Source organism: Antechinus flavipes, chromosome 2, assembly GCF_016432865.1.
Source record: "Antechinus flavipes isolate AdamAnt ecotype Samford, QLD, Australia chromosome 2, AdamAnt_v2, whole genome shotgun sequence".
Lineage (NCBI taxonomy): Eukaryota > Metazoa > Chordata > Mammalia > Dasyuromorphia > Dasyuridae > Antechinus > Antechinus flavipes.
This window is the reverse complement of record NC_067399.1, coordinates 488425769-488442713: the sequence shown is the minus strand read 5'-3', so window position 1 is coordinate 488442713 and position 16945 is coordinate 488425769. Positions and strand designations below refer to the sequence as shown.

Genomic DNA, 16945 nt, shown 5'->3' with positions numbered 1-16945 from the left:
AGTTGCTATTATCTTTCCTTCCAAAACTATATATATAGTCTATCTATCTATCTATCTATCTATCTATCTATATTTGGTATTTAGTTTTCTAATACATGTTGTTTTTCCTGACAATAAAATGTAAACTCCTCAAATCTTGTTTTTATTTTATTTTATTTTTGTATTTGTATTCCTACTAACTTGTAGGGTTTGGCACACGGTAGAGGTCTAATAAATATTGAAATGCCACACAGCTTAAAACCAGCATTTTTGGAGCTTAATCAATAGTTAATCAATAATCAAAAACATATTAGGAACTGAGCTAAGTACTGGAGTTCCAAGTCCAAAAAAAAAAAAAAAAAAACCAGCCCTGCCCTGTAAAAGTCACAATCTAATGGAAGTAGACATACATAAAAGCAAGCTGAATGGAGGAGTATGGAAAGGAGCAGGAAGGAATCCAGCAAGAGGGTATAGTGGATTAGCAAAAGAAATCCAAAATGAGTGCGACTGGTTGGAAATGAGAGAATGTTTAAGCAGATGCCAGTCCTCTTTTCTCTCCTAAAATGGAGGAATCTGTGGCTCCACCCTCCAATCAGAAGGATAGAGGGTGCTAATGAGATGTGAGTAACGAGACTAATTGGATCATGCATGATAATGAGATCTTCTCAATGATAAATTTAGTAGGAACATGGTAAAGAAACTCAAGAAATCTAAAATGAATGGTGTAGGGAGCCCTTTAGGGCCAAATAAGCCAATTCTAATCCCTTTCCTATTTGACATTCATTGGCTGGATAATTTTTCTCTCCTTACATCTCCCACCTCAAATCTCTTCTCTTAGCTAACATTGGGCTTTTTCGATTGCACTTCCTATTGTTTGATCTGGAATTCCTTCAACCTATTGAGTTGCCCTGCTGTGCTATATATCCAAATTTGTTAATGTCTTTGATAACATGTTTTGAAAAGAATAATTAGAGGAGGAAAAACAAAAGAAAAAAACTGGCTAGCATTTATATAGGGTTTTCAAACTTGCATGAAACTGTATGTAGACTTACAGCAACACTGAGGATGTTATTATTATCGCCATTTTTTTTTTTTTTTATCTAAAGTAAGGACATTGAGATGTAAAGAACTTAAATGACTTGCGTAGAGTTTTATAGTTTGGAAGAATCTGACCCAGAATTTGAATCCAGGTCTTTCTGACTTCAAGTCTAGTGATATAGCTACTTTGCCACTCATCTGCCTCATTTAGAACTAAAACACAGTGAAATGAATAGGGATGAAGAACTATTATCTCTTTCATTTTAAATGCATTTTTTTTAATACTTGACATATGACACCATTAACAATCTCTTCTGCACTAGCCCCAAACCCATTCCCCTCCCCTGAGTTTACATAGACCAGTTTATATTTCTGAGTCCATTAGAAAGACTTTTTAAATTTTTTTTTTGGTATTCAGAACACTTTATTCAACTGGGCCTTATAACTTTTCCATAAAGATTAATGGCTTCCCAAAAGGCATTTAGAGAGCCTGAAGCCCAGTTTGGGATTAATTCATTCATAAACCATATTGTTTTCACTGAAGGAGATACAAAGATAATTAAAATACTATTGTAAAACTCTACTCCTACTACGGTAATATGGTAAATAAATAACTACATAATTATAAGACATATGATAAGAAAATGGACTCCATAAGGGAAGTATCAAGTGAATTTCCAGGAAAGGAAAACTCATTTCTGACCGGGAAATCTGGAAAGGTTTCATGGAGTAGATATCCTGAGTTGAGAAGGATAGGCAGGGTTTTAGCAGACAACAATGATAGAAAATTGTGTTGAAGCAGAGAGGGAAAAAGTAATTCAGGTATGAGGACTGGTTTGGTATGGAAGTGGAATAATGCGTGCTGTTGCAGAGACCTCCGATTAGTACAGTTTGGCAAGGGCCAGATTTCTCCTTTGTGTATTAGAATTATAGAATCAACAAATATTAGACCTAGATTTCAGCAAGTAAAATTTAGAGCTCAGTGGGAGGGCCCGAGAGATCACATAGTCCAATATCCTCATTTTAAAGTTAACAAAGGTAATAAAGTTATCAACAAAGAGATTAATGGAAAGAATTGTCTAAAATTCCTTGACTTATTGGAAGAACAGATGAGTCTGGAACCCAATTCTTCTGATGTCATTGTATTTACTCTAGTAGCACTTTCCTTTTCTACTGTTCTAGTTTCTGTAAACAAGAAGCCTTTCATAAGATTTTCCAGCTTTTTTTTTTTTTTTTCTTGAAAGTCAGAGGGAGCTGCCTCAAGAGACCTAACTCCATAATGATGAGGTCTTGGATAACTAGGTGAGGTTGGCAAAAAAAGACTGAAGTACTGATAAGTTTACTCCTTGAGGCAAGCAGGGAAGGGCACTGATGGGGACAACTCAAACTTACAGGTCCATCCCATGTGGTGGTCTTGTACACAAGAGCCACAGTAAGGCTCTGCACCTTATTATATCCAATCAGATATCCCATCCCTGGAGTTCAATTTCCCCTATAAATCTGCCTGTGGCTTATACATCTTTGCTGAATCACTTTTGGGTTAGCCCAACGTGGCATTCTGCTCCATGGTGCATTTCTTCCCATCCTCCCACCCCGTCCATGTTTCATGGTGTCTTTCTCCTTCTTATAGCTAACTAACTCTTTTAGGGTGCTAAACTCCTTATGGATTTTGCCTGCTAACTAATGACCACTTCATGGTGTATTCCCTATCTCCTGGTTAACTGAGTTCTACTAGGAAACTTGTCTTTTCCTTGCTAATTATATGCACTCCCAAATCTGTTTCATATTTACCATTACTGGTGTCTATTTTACTTCTTCATTTTGTCTAAATCCCTGCTCACAAAAAAGTACATTTTTACTAAAGAGAAAGGCCATTGAGAATTCATCACATGACTGAACCCTAACATTTGGTGCCCATACCAATCTCATCATTTGGTGCAAATTGCTCTCCTGAGTCTCATCATTTGGTGCTGAACCTCAAACACATCATTAGCTGACCCAAGTCAGCCATGTTTTCTTTTTTTGTCTTGTTCCACGTATGTTGAAGAAAGCAGACAGGTGACTGCAGCTTGGTGTTTTTAGAAAAACCAAGGAATTTGGATGGCGACCAACAATCAAATTTAGACAGCATACTGTTGCCTTGTGGTGCCTTGCATGTGTGTGGCAATCTGCTAAGGTGCTATTATGTAAATAAACCTAATGGACAAGATGGAAACAATCCAAATCAGAAAAAGTAATTTGACAAAGCTGCAAGATAATGCAACTAGAGCAACAAGAAAAGAGTCTGAACTGGGAGGATGACTGGATATGATATTATGCTTAAAAACAAAAAAAACAAAAAAACAAAAAAACTGGCCCTAGTAAAGTCTACTCTTTACAAGATAGAGACAGGCACTTGGGAAATATATCCAGTTTTTGTTAGTATTTTGAAATATTTTCCCAGAACTATAGAACCACGGAGTATAAGTGAAACAACTGCTAAGTAATTCATGCCTTCATTTTGCAAATGAGAGCTCCATGGCCCTGATAAAGACCTTGCTTAGATGAAGAAGAATGGTATAGGTAGATAGAATTCTATGCTTGGAGTCAGGAAAACTTTTACCTTAGACTCCTGCCAGCTTTGTGAGCAGCAAATCATTTTCTCCCTTTGAACCTCAGTTTGCTCATCTATAAAATTAGGATGATAATTGTTAGGATTCTTACAAAGTGATAAGTCGGTCTAATTTAACATGGTACTTTACCAGTTCTCTGGTTCACTAATGTGTTTATTACTCATTGGAGTTCTACAAGATTCACAAGTCTGGGAGATTCACAAGTCACAGCTTCCACAATCCCACTCTTGGAGGAGGAGTCAACCTTTGAGTTCACACTTCTAAAAGAGCATATAAAGGAATGATCCTCATCCAGAGGTCAGTTGGGGAGATTCAGAGGCAAGATTCAGAGAGAGCTGGAGGCTGAAGCTGGCAGAGGGAAAGGACTAGCAACAAGAGCTCTCAGAACCAAGGAAAGCTGACTGGGCTATTTTGGATGAGACAATAAAAGGACTGGACTTCAACTCCTGGCTGCATTTGAGGTGATTATTACTTTGAACTGAAACTAAGGCTGCCTCCAGAAACTCCCCAAGAATCTGCTCCCAGAGAACAATTATATTTTAGAAAAGAACAACATTACAGATAATAGCACCTATTTCAATGAGTCATTGTGAACATGATTTGCAGACTATCAATTTGAGTTACTGTTACCTATAATCATCAATATCAGAAGTAGGATTTGTCCCTAGATCTTCTGGTTTCCAACCCAATAGTTCAGTGTTTTATCATCTATACTGTGCTGCCTCTTACACCCTGAGAAGACTTTCTTACCACGGTGATTTCTGTACCAATCTTTTCCTGGTCCGTTCATCCAACAGGTTGCTTCACTGTACTTTTTTTGGAGGGGGTTCCAAATTTATTGGAAAGAAAGCAAAATTAAATATTAACCAGTTCCTCTTAGTGTTTTGAAGTTTATCCCAGTTGTGGGCTGGTAACTTGTAGATGGGATAAGTTGCCAAAATCCAGGAATTTCAACATTTTTGTGTCAGGGTCTACTTCAATAATCTCCTGATCTAATGCTGAGATCTCTGCACTGGATCATAGTTATCCCTTCTTTATCTTTCTTCTTCTTGCAATTTGATGAGATACCTTCTTAGGGCCTCTCTAGATCTGCTTTATCAGAGGAGTAATATCTTGTTTCAGAACTTCTTGCTGGAGATGATGACAATCTGGTACTTACATTTGTTAGTATGAACATCATTACTCAGATGAGTGTAGCATTTTTTGATGTTGATCTTCACTGCCTTCTTCATGGTCTTGGTCCAAATTCTACCCATCTGGCTTGGGACAGGAGTAGGGAGAAAGTGAAGGGAACCTTGACTGTACTTTAAAGAAAGTAAAATAGTAGCCTTTTACTGTCTTACTCAAATTGTCAAGTACATCTCATGCTTCTAGGTATGTATGATTACTTTCATCAGAACCCAAAGTTAGGCAGGCAGAAGTGAATCAGAGCTTTTCCTAGTCTGGTTCTGTAATCTCATTGATGAAGAAATTCCTTCCAGTGTTGCAGATGAAAGCCCCTGTATGCTTGTCTTGTCAGTTGAATAATGTGAAATCACTAAAGGTAAAATCCTACTCTTATATAGGTCTTAAATGAATTGCTTACTTCATGGATATGAAAGTTCTCTTCAATGGTATTGGTCACAATCCAATTAAGCTGGTCTATGCTGTGTGATTCATGTTTCTCCACTTCTAAAACTTCATCAGAAGGTTTCCAACTAATGAACAGAATACCTTTCTGATGGACCTTTATGATGTTGTCAAGGTATCAGGGGAGCATTTGACCTGTTACCTGCACTGCCCTCATCACAAGACCAACCCATCCTCGTTTCCTATCATGTAATTTCTTGATAACATCTTTTGCTCTCTTTTTTCTTTGCTGCTTTTCATTGTTACATATTACATCCTGTTTATACCTACCATGTACTTCTCTGTTTCCTCCGTATGATGGATAACTCTTAGGTACAGATTAAAAATAATTAGGTCACCAAGACCATTACTATAAACCAAAGTAAAGCATGTTCTGCTTTATTGAGTAGTGGGTCAAGGTTGCAGGAGGCATACTTTACGAGGAATAACAAAAACAAAAATAAATCCCAACTTCTATGATGCAGAATCCTAGAATTGGAACGATCTGATATTTAATGCTTTATATTTAGAGCCATATTTTGTATTTTTTAATCTGAATGAAATCAATAATAAAAAAAAGGCAAAAAAAGGTGGAATAGGACAGCTATATCCCAAGTTATTATTGCCATATGAATAATCATGCTCAGAAGGAGATATACCTATCTCTTACATGGTAAAGGGGTATGTGATTGGAACACTATGGTTTGAGGGCCAAACCTGACCAGTCTTAGCTTACTGATCTACAAAAACAGGTGGCAAAAACAGGCAATTTGACCCTGAGACAGTAGTTTGCAGCCCCTGCTTTAAAGAAAAAGGAAAAAGGGTTGAGGAAAAAGGAGAGAAGAGGGAAGGTAATAAATGTCTATTGTGTGCCAGGCATTCTGTTAAGCACTTTGCTTATTATTGTTCCCATTTTACAGTTGAGAAAACAGAAGTAAACAGAAGTTAATAAACTTGCCCAGAGTCACACAACTAGTAAGTGTCTGAAGGATGGTTTAAACTTTTGTCTTCCTAACTCCAAGGCCAATGCTCTACTCACTGAGCTCCCAGCTGCCCCTGAATGCAACTGGCCCAGAAGGAAGAAGACTGTGACTAAAGTGCCATGTGGATGGCGACTTAGACTGGAGGACAGCTATATTTACATAAAGAGGTATGAGCTGGTGAAGGATTACCAGGTGAGACTAGGATTGGTGTTATATTAGGGAAGAAACACATTCCCTCAAGTGTGAACGGGAGAAAAGCCTTATTTTGTCCCTTACTGTTCAGTCATGTCCAACTCTTCATGACCCCATTTGGAATTTTCTTGGCAAAGATATTAGGTGGTTTTGCATTTCCTTTTCCAGCTCATTTGACAGATGAGGAAACTGAAGCAAACAGGGTTATGTGACTTACCCAGGGTCACACAGCTAGGAAGTGTCTGAGGACAGGTTTGAATTCAGAAAGATGAGTCTTTCTGACACCAGCCGTAGAACTCTAATCACTGTGTTCCCTAGCTGCTCCATTATGCTCCTTCTTAGGGTCCAAATGCAGTCAGGAAACAAAGAACAATAGGTCAGATAAACCTGACATGACTGAACAACAACAAAAAGGAGGAAAAATGCTCCTCTGTTGGCATACTTTTTCTCCCCTTTTCCCAAATGTTAAATTTTTACCCAATTTTTTTTATTCTACCTCAACTATTACCTCATCAGAAAGCCAGATCTTCCCTTCTCCCTTTCTCTAACACAACTCTTTGTTTCATAATACTCTAATATATTGTTATATGTTATAGTTAGCTCTGTTCTTATCCCTTAATAGACTATAAATTCTGGAAGGACAAGGAAGGTGTTTTATCATTTTGTTATCTTCTCTAGGATTCAATATTATGCTCTGCACACAATAGGAACTTAAAATAAATATTAGTTGTAGAATGAATAAAGAATAAATGACTTCAGGGCAATAGTCCAACTCTACTCATCCAGGAATCCCCTCTACAACATCTCTGAAAAAGTGGTCTTAATTCAAAGCCTAACATTTGCTTTTCAGCATTGAAAGCTTTCACACATGCAAGTTAACCCTCAAAATCAGGAAAACTGATGTTTCTATAACACTTAAAGATTTACAAAATTCTTCATGTAAATTATCCCATCCTATGAGACAGGTACCACAGAAATGATTAATCTCATTTTAATAGTTATAAAAAATGTGGCTTTTGAAAGGACATTGTTATCCATATTGTCAGGATTAGAAGAGAAATTTGAACATAAGTCCTTTTTTTACTATTGTACTACACTGTCCTGCCTTTCCAATACATCTGCCATCGATAGACCAGTTAGAATAAGGCTCTAATTTTCATTGTTGTTGTTTGGTCATTTCAGCTATGTCCTGCTCTTTGAATTCCACTTGGGATTTTCCAGATAAAGACACTAGAGCAGATCACCATTTCCTTTTCTAGATTTTTTGACAGAGAAGGAAACTAAGGCAAACAAGATTAAATGACTTGCTCAGAGTAAAATAAATAATAAGTATCTAAGACTAGATTTGAATCAGGGAAATGAAACTTCCTCATTCCAGGACTAGCACTCTATACACTATGCCATCTCAGTGTCCCTCTCCCAGATTCAAGAATTTTGAAATTCAGATATCCATTGCATTATAGCTCAACTTTCTTCTTCCTTACTGAATCTGCCTGTCATGAAGTGAAGGGAATGTTCTAATTACTGGGACCTAGAAAGTGTGGCTTTATAGTGGGTTTATAGAAAAGGTTTGCTTTTTCTCTCTTGCTCTTATTCTCCAGCTATGGAGCATTCTACAGAGATTTAGCATCCTCCCTTCTTCTACCTGTTAGGTTTTTAGTTTTATGCAGTATCCTGAAAGTTATATAAGATCATACTCAAAATTGAATTATTAAAGTAGTTCTACTATCACCGCTACCACATATACAATTGGGAAGTGGATTTCTTTCTTCCAGCTCTCTTAGCCTCTGTATTATGAATGAGGAAATCTTACAATCCTCAGTTATCAGCTTAGCTGTAGGTGTATGTGTGTGTGTGAAGGGGTGTGTGTGTGTGTGTGTGCATGAATGTAAGTTTCTTCACAGTAAACTTTCCTTTCTTTTCTGCTGCCATCTTTATTTATTTAATTGTTTTGTTGGTTTTAGTCCAAGGAGTACCATGGAGTTTGTGGGACTATTCCAACATCAGGTGTATTTTACCTTTACTTTCTGCCTATTCAATTTTGAGTCTCAAGTTAACTTTATCAGGGTCTCTGTAATTCTTTAGTAGAGAAGGGAAGGGAAAAGCTGAGTTGACTTGTTAAGTCAGATTTTTTAACCAGAATGTTGGACCAAAGCACTAATATAGATGGCAGTTGCAGCCTCCCACCTAGGTCCAATAGTTCCCAGAGAAGGAATCTCTCAAATGAGATAATTTTCACTGGTGAAAAGAGACCTTGACCACTGAGAAGTATAACAATCTAAAAAAAAATCCCACTTCTTTCTGATATGTCCACTGATAATTTTTAAAAATATTTTTACTGAGATCTTTTTGCCGATATTCCCCACCCTCTTCACATAGTCATTCCATCTAACAAGGAATTTTTTCAATGATAAAGATTAGAAAAATTCAGCAAAATACATTAACATGTCTTTTTATTTATACTATGTATCCATAGATATCCTTCATCCCATCATTCTGTGAAAACTAGTATTAGATCTCAACTCTGCCCATTTTTCTCTCCATGTGAAGAAAAGTAGATATAGAAAAGTGGAAGCATGCATTATGTGTGGCAGCAACATGCTGTCCTGTAGCAGAACTCAACAAAAGAACTAAAGAAAAATGGAACTAAAGAAGAGTGTCCACTTGTATACACACATATATCAGCACCAAACTTGTGGGAAAGGGGACTGTCATATATCTAGGACCAGTCTTTGTTCTCCCCCCACCCCAGAAGTTACTTGAGACACAGACTGAAGCTGATGAAAAATAAATTTTCCACTACTCTAAGAGGCTGAAATAGTTTTGATGTCTAGACTTTAGTATTCACTAATAAAGTGGGAATGGTCAGAAAATAAAAGGGGAAGATATGAGAAGATTAAAATTACCAAAGGTCTCAGGAGGCAGAAAACTCAAGTAAAAATCTTGAGCACAGCAGATAAATCAACAAGTAAGAAATAAATAATGGAAGGCAAGATGATTTCTTGGATAGGTAAATAAATCCAAACACCTCTAACTACATATAGCAAAATAAAATAAAAATAATAAACACCTGATGAGGCAGAAGACTTTATGGATTCTTAAGAGAGCATAGAACCTCAATAGGATATTCTTGAAAAGGCCAAGAAAGAAATAAGATGAAATTAGAACATAACTTGGAAAGCTGAAATAATCAGCAAAATAGAAAAAAAATAATGAATTTTTAGTGGAAGTTTTCTCCAAAGAAATAAAAGAAAAACTGGAAGTGAACATTTATTGAAATGAAAAACAATCTGGAAGAAGCAAAAAAAACAACAACAAAAAAAAAAAACTTTAAAAGAATACATGGTGTCAAAACAAGTAAAACATGTTGATTGTGTAGACACAATGTACAGAGACAAGTTAGAGATCATAGGTCTTCTAAATATATTTGACAAGGGGAAAAAAAAAAAACAGAACACCATAATAATGCAAGAAATAGTACAAGAAAGCTGCCTAGAACTTTTGAACACAGAAAACTGTCAACTGAAAGAATCTACAGATTAGTTCTAGAAAACACACAAAAATATTATGTTGCAAACTCTAGGTCAAATAATTTTTAAATTGAATAATTCTAATGACTAACAACAAATTTTGCAAGAGACCAGGAGAAAAATCTTGAAATATAAAAGAAAGAAAATGTAAATAAGATAAAATCATTCTTTACCCACCACAAACCACAGGAGAGAATGGAATAATGTGTTCCAATGAACAAAGACACTCAAGATGCAATCCAAACTAATATACCCTTAAAACTTGGGCTTATTCAACAATAAAAGGGTATATATGTTCAGTAAAAGAGAGGCATTTGAAACATTTCTTCCTCCCCTCCAAAAAAAAAAAATCTCAAAAACTAAAAATACTTGAGCATGTTATTTACTTGCAAATACTCCAGATAATAGAAACATAAGAAAGGTAAATTAATGTAGCTATAAGGAAAGCATGAATAAAAATAAATTAGGCCATTTTTAGAAACTATTAAAAAAGGGAAAAAAAACTAGTAAAAGTTGAAAAAAAGCAACAAAATAGCAACAGAGAAATGATTAAGAGATTTCTTTCTAAAGTTATTCAAGGAAAAAAAGTATAGAAGAGGTATTCATTGATGGTTGTAGAGGTATGGTCTTAAAATATCATGTCCTAAACTTCACAATCTCTATATTTCTTCTAACAAACAAATCAATGTTTTCAGTAGGATTAAGCCATACAATGAGAAAGAAATATAAAAAGTATAGAGGGAAGATAGCAGACAGAAGAGAATGTATCATACCCTAATCAATTCAATATAAATACTAATTTGTTGGGGAATGATTTTTTATATTATCTATTTGTTAATTTTAGCCAATCCTTGATGATATCAGAGATATTTTATACAAAGATTTTTTTCTTTTTCAATCATTTTCATTTTTATCCTAAATTCATTAATTTTCTTTGCACAAAACTTTTTCAATGTAATATCAAAAATACTGTATTTTTTTTTGTGATTGTCTCTATCTTATTTGATTAAGAATTCATTTTCTATGATCAGCTTTCTGAGGTATTTTTTCTGTTTTCTCATTTTTTAGGTACAATCTTTAATAGGTGACATATCTGTTTTGGATTGTAGAATATGGGATAAGATATTGGTATAAGGCTAATTTCTGACAGACTGCTGTACAGTTTTTCTTAGTTCTTATCACATGGAATATCATTTCCAAAAATGTGTTGTCCCACATTATCAAACACTGCATTACTGAATTTCACCATTTATGATTCTCCTTTGCTTGGTCTGTATAATCTAGTTTGCTCCATTGATCTACTTTTATGTTTTTAAAACTAGTATGAAAAGTTATTTTTTAAAATTATTTTTGAATATTAATATAGTATTAAGCATACAACTGTTGGGTAGACCCTGATGTCAGAAAGAGTCATTTTCCTGAGTTCAAATCAAATGTCTGATTTCAGACATTTACTAGCTAATGTGACTATGGGCAAGTCATTCAATTCTGTTTGCCTTAGTTTCCTCATCTATCAAATGAGCTGGAGAAGGAATAGAAAACTTCTTCAGTATCTTTGCCAAGAAAACCCCAAACTGGGCCATGAAGAGTAGATGTGACTGATGAAGTACAAGTGTGAATGATCTTTCATTCCTAATTTTTTGCACTATTTCTCTTTTTTTCCTTTCAAAAGAATTTTTTGATTATTTAAGTACAGTTTTGTTATTTGGTAGCTTAAATTGTATAGAATTAAAACTATGAATCAATTTCAGTACTATTTCAACTTTTATTGTCTTGGCACAGCTCAGGTATGAATTCTGACTGTTGGTTCATCTATCTAACTTTTTTCTTTAAGGAATATTTGTCATTGAGTATTGGTAATTAATAATTTTCAAGATTATATTATAATTATTTTCTTTCCCTTATATTATAGTACATTTTGGTATGAGCAAGTAGTTTATCTTGGATTTTATCATAAGGTGCATTTAAAAAAATAATCAAATGACTTCTTCATAACTTAATCTCCTGATATGAACCCTTGGTTCAACTTTATGGAAATTATCAGTGTATTTGAGATAATGTCATTTAATGAATCAATTAAAAGAATTGCACAAAAACCTACTATTTCTTGGGCACAATGCTATATACAAGTATTGTTTTTAAAGTCACATAAAAATAGTTGCTGTCCTTAAGAAGTTTACATTTTCTAAGGAAATGTGAAACACATATGTAAATATATATAAAACATATACAGAATAAATATATACATATAATATGAACTCTATTTTTCAGGATATTGGGGAAAGACTTGGAGAACTGTTTATTCAGTGATGAATTCTCAACCATAAGATTAGGCTTCTAAAGTTGTTAAGTAGTTCACTTAGCTTTAAAAGAATTATTCACATCCATATTGCTATATTTAATACTACAAAATAGTATATATTATAATACAGCATATGTTATATATATATGATACATTATAAAATATATATATTCACATACATATACACAAGTGTGCCTATATATAGATATTTGTATCTATATACAGATATAGTTATACATAGATATATGGATACCTTTTGATATATAGAACACCTTTTATTGGTATGTTTAAGGAAAAAAGGTGTTCAAAGCAGTTTGGTTCATCTGAGCATCCTCCTCTGTAAATGGGTAAGTGCTTATAGATTGCTGGAGCCAAAAGGCATGATAGAGATAATTTTGTCTGTTCATCTCATTTTATAGATGAGCAAACCGATCCAGAGAGATGAGATAAATTGTTTAATTTCAGCTGAGTTGTAAGTAGCAGAACCAGAGTTGTAGTGCAGGTTTCCTGACTCCAAAACCAGAGTTTCCTCTCCTCTCTCAATTCCTCCCCACTACATCATGGCTGTCTTCAGTATCTTATAGTTCTTCAGACCATCACTTCCTAACAAGGCATTCTGAATTCCCTATCATAACTAAAAAATGAGTCCCACAGGGCTATGCTACAGAAATACAAAGAAAACCCTAAAGCCATAGAATACTTTAAAGCTTGCTTCAGTAAGAGTTTTTCCATCTCTGTGTCTTTCAATGAATAGACATAAAGGTTTTACTACAGAGCTGGCCTTCATCATTGAAAGATGCTTGTGTTGCTGCTGTTTCTACCAGTGCCAGTCTCTGGAGAGTTACCCATTTACTGTACAATGGATTAACAGCCAGAGGGCCTGGTTTGGAACCCTAGCTCTGTTATTGGTTCTCAGGGTAGTCATGAACAAGGTATTTCATCTCCAATCCTCATCTTTTTCTGTAAAAATAGGGTTAATTAGAGCGCTTATCTCATAGGATCCCTGTTAGCATCAAATGTGATAGCACGAGCTTTGTAATATTTAGAGTGCTATAGAAATGCTATATTATTATTATTGGTAGTAGTAGTATTATAATCTCCAGTGGCTATCACTTTAAAGACCAAATATAAGCTTTTCTGACATTTAAAGACTCATTGTCTCCCTATGCCTACAATGTAGTCTTTTCTTATCTCCACTTCTCAAACTCTTTTCTTTCCCTCAAGATTCCATTTTAAGCTGTACTTTCTACCTAATGTCTTTCCTTATCTCCCTAAAATTATCTTGAAATACATTTTTCAAGATAATATACAATATATCATTTTATAACATATTGTATTACTTTATAATATACTATATTATGTTTGTTATATAACAAATTATAAAATATTATTTATAATATATTTAACATGTAGCATTTTTAATATAATCTATATTAATTTATAAAATATAACATTATAAACATTTTAACATACATATGTTTGTCTATCATAAATGGTTTTATATATTAAGCTATACTAAAATTAATAACTAAATAAATTAAATATAAAATAGAGGTATGTAATTTTGTATTTGCATATGTACATATAAATATGTATGTGTATATAATATTGTCTATTAACATGTAGTAGATAATATTATCTAATGGGTAATTATATCTATATTAATATCTATCTATCTCTTGAAGCTTGAGGGCAAGGACTATTACACTTTTGTTTTTATATCCTCAGTGCCTGACATTTATATGATACACAATCAATTCTTGTGGATTGATTGTATACGTGTCTGGGGCTTTGTGACATCATTAGAATTGCTGAACTTTCCATTACCATCATAAAACAGACCTCAGATTACTTTTCAAATTTTTCATCCATTTCTCACTTTCCTTGTTTGCCAATGTGCAGAACCTTAGTTCCTTTGGGAGAATACTATAATGACAGGAAAAATAAATTCATAAAAGGATTAGTGAAGCATCTTTCCAGCAACATTTTTTTATTTATCCAAAAACCTTCCAATCCTCATTCGAGAAGACATTATTTTAATACTAACTTTATGAGACACAATGAATTTAAATTGATTCTTTTCCCACAGTTTAAGAGAATGAGAGAGTGGATTAAAAAATAGGAAATAAGTGCTGGAAAGAGACATCAGAGTTGAATCATCTCTTTTTACTATGTGGAAATCTGTACCCATAAAAGATAAGGCCTAGAACTAAGAGGGCTGAGTTAGGAGTTTAAGCTGACCCACATCTTACACACAATAGTTCTCCAAAGCTATAGCTTCGTATGGGTAAATGTATTTTTCTTGCTTTTCATTTTGTTTGAACTAGTTGATGAACTAGTGCTATTGCCTGTCACAGTCAAGTGGAATTTGGCTCTAGCTTTCTACTTTCTGCATGGAAAGGAGGGAAAAAAGGTTAGCTATATGACTGAGCCATGATTTATTACTGAAGTAGATAGCCATTAACCGTGGAACAAGAAATGAATATATTCTAGAGGGTACCTTGGTTTCAAAATTTGGTAATATCATCAAAGAGTTTTCTCTCCATTGCCTAGAAATTTGCTGAAAATGAATTCTGTATGTTTCCATAATGTGTTTCAAGATAAATATCCCGACTCACACTCACACTGATGTGTTGAGGGTCCAGAGTCCTATCCTCAGGACTGCAAATGTACCTCTGGGAGATTAGGGTTTTTTTTTTTTTTTTAATGTTCTATCATTCACAAGCATCCACAGGTGTGGCCCATTCCCCATCAAAGCTCCAGCCTCTGATCCTCAAGATTATCAGCTGAGAATAAATTTAGTTGGACAGCCTTAAGTTTGTTTTCAGGGTGAAAACGATATTTACTAAGATGATATAGTAAGTGAAGGTAATATTAAACATTCCTCCAAACATCTGTGTAACATTTTTTCATGAATACCTACAAAGTCTGGTATTCTCATTTTCCTTGAGTACCGATAGAGAGAGAAAGAAAGTGAGCTCAAGCTTAGAGAAAACATGTGCAGAGATAACTAACAACTCCTAATTTCTGGAAAAACTTTTCTTTATGCTCAAGAAGTTGCCCTTAGGCATGATATAATATCTTTACTGAGTTTCTCATGGAGCTATGAATCTATGCCCAGTCTCCTAAGCCCAGAGTCCTCGGCTCTTAATATAGAGACTGCCGTCAGCTGATCTGATGATACTTAGGTAATGATGGGAAGATAGGAAATTCAAAAAGTCTCTGGACCTTTAGAAGCTATTAAGTTCTTCTCAAGTCAAAGGGTGTCAAGGCAGAAGTACTAGGCCAAGGTAAAAGTACTGAGCCAAGCTCTTTATTCTCAGCCCTCCTTGTACTGCACAAGTGCTTCCACCAGAGAGATTTTATTGAAATATCTCACACCAATCTTTAGAAAAATCTCGGTTCTTATGCCCTAAGAGCTATCAAACTGTGCATACCCTTTGATTCATCAGTATCTCTATTGGGACTATATCCCAAAAAGATCATAAAAAGGGCAAAAGACCCCACAGGTGCAAAAATATTTGGGGCAGTCCTTTTTGTAGTGGCAAAGAGCTGGAAACTGAGCGGCTGCCCATCAGTTGGGGAATGGCTGAATAAGTTATGGTATATGAATGTTATGAAATATTATTGTCCTATAAGAAACAATTAGCAGGCTGATTTCAGAAAGCCCTGGAGAGATTTGCATGAACTATGCTGAGTGGAGTGAGTAGAACCAGGAGATCATTGTACACAGTAACAGCAAGATTATACAATGATCAATTCTGATGGATGTGGCTCTTTTCAACAAGTTGTTTCAGGACAATTCCAATAGACTTGTGAAGGAAAGAGCCATCTACACCCAGAGAGAGGACTGTGGAGACTGAGTGTGGATTACAACATGTTTTTTTTTTTTCCTTTTCACTTTTTTGTTGTTAATTGTTTGCTTTTTTTTTTTTTCTCATTTTTTTTTTCCTTTTTGAACTGAGGGAGAAAAATGTTGGAACACAATATTTAGCAAGGGTGAATGTTGAAAACTATCTTTGCATGTATTTTGAAAATAAAAACCAATTATAAAAAACCTCAATTTTAAACTAGTTTGGTATTTTATAGATGATTACTAGGGTACAGACAAGTTTCCTTAGATGTTGTGAAATATGATTTCTGAGCAAAATTATTCTAGTTCAAAGGAACTTTAGCATTTACCCTAAGATCTCTGATTTATTGAAAATAAAGTCTGTGATTGATTGAGTAAAATTGGTTGATGACTGATTGACACTAAAATCTACAATTGGGATTTATTATTTTTATCTTGTTAAGGTGCCATGAGACAATTAGGTGTCTCAGTAAATATAGCCTGAAGTCAGGAATACTCATTTTTTTGAATTCATATCCAATCTCAAATATATACTAATTGTGGGACCCTTGGCATGACACTCAATCCAGTTTGCCTCAGTTTCCTCATCTGAAAATTGAGTTGGAAAAGGAAATGACAAACCATTCTAAGATCTTTGCCAATGGAGTCATGAAAAGTTGGACATGATTGAAGTCTAAATCACAAGAAGTTAGGGTATTAAATTACACTATCAGTTATTTAAATGAGGTGAGAATGACTATTGTTTTTTTTTTCCCTGTTCAAAACAGATATAGATATTTGTTCTGCATTGGTTGCCACATTTTGGGAAAAGCCATTGACAACTTGCTAATCTTTGAGAAGAATTTAAC

General features: G+C 34.6%; 1 pseudogene; it reads right to left on the bottom strand.

The window, feature by feature from the left end:
- Positions 1-4491: 4491 nt before the first annotated feature.
- Positions 4492-4885, bottom strand: LOC127546832 (40S ribosomal protein S17-like; annotated as a pseudogene).
- Between the last annotated feature and the right edge of the window lie 12060 nt (positions 4886-16945).